Source organism: Alexandromys fortis, unplaced genomic scaffold (genome assembly GCF_014885135.2).
Source record: "Alexandromys fortis isolate MF-2015 unplaced genomic scaffold, M_Fortis_MF-2015_v1.1 scaffold_5, whole genome shotgun sequence".
NCBI lineage: Eukaryota > Metazoa > Chordata > Mammalia > Rodentia > Cricetidae > Alexandromys > Alexandromys fortis.
In genome coordinates this window covers 30,695,862-30,698,805 of record NW_026067924.1, presented here as the reverse complement: position 1 = coordinate 30,698,805, position 2,944 = coordinate 30,695,862, and positions in this window count along the sequence as shown.

Below are 2,944 nucleotides of genomic sequence, written 5' to 3'. Positions count from 1 at the left end.
AAAAACAACAAAAGAAATAGAAAGAAAAGAAGAAAGGAAGGAAAAAAGGAAAAAAAAGAAAGTCAAACTGAACAGAACTCATCAATTAAGAGTATTGTTGCACAATCATGAGGACCAGAAATTAGATCCCAGCACTCTAGTCACGTGTCCTTTGCTCACCTACCTGTAAATCAATGTCCATAGGGGGCAGAGACAGAATTGCTAGAGCTCACTGTCTTCCAGCTTAGCAGAAGGGGATGTGGAGAGGAACTGGAAGGAATAGAGGGAAGGAAAATGATAACCAGTATATTTTGTATAAAAAACGTCTATCTTAATTAAAAAGAAAAAATTACAGGGCCTGGCATGATGGTTCTGCAGGTAAAGGTGCTTCTAGGCACCCCAGGGTCCTGAATTCTGTCCCTGTGATTTACGTAGTGGAAGAGGACAACTAAGTCTGAAACCTCCGCATGTCAGGACCACATTCATGCACTCGCGCACACATAAGTAAATGACAAAACTGATTCCAAAATTACAAGACGAGAAAGACACTGACCCCTTCATCCATCCAGTTACAGTCTACACACTTGTATTGCCAGGATAAATGACAACTTGTCTTCACACGAGACCCCAACAAATCTGATTATGATACAGTGTTTCAGAGGTCACATCTCAATTTACTGGTCATTTGCTCTTTAATTACCTTCATCTGAAAGAAAACCAACAGCTCTGGGAGAGCAGCAAATGCAGGTTAGGAGCAGTTACAGCTCAGAGCAAGGCAGTCAGGGAACTAGAAACTCTTATATTTACATTTTAAAGGCTTAGCAGCTCTCACACCCTAAAGAAAATAACCCTGGGTTGTAATTATTCTGCCACAGGGGCTAGCTTTTTTTTTTCTCTCTGTTGTTGTTTTGGTTTCTATTATGTTTTATTTGGGAAGTGCAGGGAATTGAACCCAACATGGTAGGCCAGGGAGGGATCAGTTACTAAACTATACTTCCAACCTTCTAATTCTTCCTGTGAGAAGATCTACATACATATACAAATGGCTGAGGAACGACACACAAACACAAGTTTTTATCCAGAAAGGCTTAAGGAAAGGGAGGTAAAATTCTGAAGTCCACTTTCACTTGTTTGATGCACAGGGCTTGTTTTTGTTTTGTTTTACTATGTCTTGTCTTGTTTTTTGCTGCTTGGTATATTAGTCACTTACTTTTCAATTGTGATAAAAACACCCTAATAAAGGAAACAAATAGAAGAAAGAGGTTTTTTATTGTTGTTGTTGTTTTCTCTTACAGTTAAAGAGGGTTAGTGTCCCTGATGGCAGCAGAAGTAGGGAGCTGTTGGGAGGCCCTGCTGGTCAGAGGTTACAGTCTACAGTTTTCCCTCAACTCCACAACAGGAAGGATGCCCTCCCCAGAGAGGATTCTTGCTCTCTACCTGCCCTTATTTCGAGGATGTCTCTAGGTTCCATGCCTGACTCATCTCAAGGATGACACTTTGTCAGAGCTACATTTTTGTGGTGACTTCTGCCACAATCTTAGCTGCTGCAGGTGATGCATTGAAGGGTGGGAAGCATGAGGGTTAGAAAATGTTAAGTAGGGGGAACAAAGATAAGAAAGAATCACAGAGACATAGGATAGTATCTGGGGGCTGCTCAGTCTCTCCTGCATACTGAGTTCTGGGTACTGAGTTTGCCCATGGTTAATTTCCATAAACTTTTATACCCCAATGCAAAATGGGAGAAGGCAAGACACTGCTTTAACATGACACAAAGAACAACTAGAACAATTATTTGTTGCAGAACTTTGAGACATCAAGCCATTAATTTCTGAGAAAAGCATTCTGTTTAGTCAGTGAACCCAGCCTAGTCCAAGTATCCAGAAGGAAGCCACTCCCTCAGTTACAGAAGAAGTAGAACTATGCTTGAATTCTTTGACCTTTGGTCACGGAGGAGTGGATCTACCTCCAACAGCGTGGAAAATACCAAGTAACCACACCCTAGGTCAGGGTGTTTAGTCACAGTTGCTTTCACCAACTTTGAGCAAACTGAATCTCTCTGACCTTCAGACAAGGTGGAACAGGTTCACATTTTAGGACCTCCACAACCCTTAATGTAGTTCCCTTTAATGTCCTTCTTCTGCTGACCATATGGTAATTAAGTAACATGCTCTAGCTATTTTCATAGGCTGGTGCTGCCATTGACCCAGCTATGACAGGAGTCTGCTGTTTAATCAGTGATTCCTCAGTTACTGTCCCCAATCCTTTATATTTCACATAATTTAGAATAAAGCTGAGTTGTCTCATTGAAATCACTTTCCTGAAGGCTATCTCCATTGTATCCACAGCCATCAGAGCCCTGTTACCAACTTCTGCTCCCTTTACCTTGGTGACCTATGGTCAATGATCCCTGAAGAAGCAGACCCATAGCTGTTACCTGTGAACAGGACCCTCCAGGATGCTTGGGACTTGTGGGTATTCTCCCTGACATCACCAGCGGGAGTAATGGTATTTTTTGTATGGCCATCCCTCAGAGGACCTGCAAGTTTCTTTGTTCCTCCCTGTGATTTACTTTTGATTCTCTCACGGGGAATTCTGTCTCTCTCCAGCTAAAGCATGATGTTCACATTGTTGTAGCTACAGCCGAATAATCTTGTCAGTTTTGTCCCTGCTGTGCTCACTTGGGTGCGTGCAGGGCAAAGCCTTTGTCTCTCAAGTAGGCAAGGGCAGAGCCTACCTCCCTACCTTGTGCAGCACAGACTGTGTCTCTGCAAACAAACAGTACAAGGGGTGGGACCTCATAGCAGCTGCTGTGACCTTAGTTATAGCATAGGTCACTGGTTGCTACTGCTGAGGCATGGGTCTGAGCAATCAAAAAATCAAAGGGAATTCTTTGCTTGTGACTAATTTATTTTGCTCCAAAACCTGTTATTTCTCTCTGCTCTCTCTTCTTAAACTATATAAATCT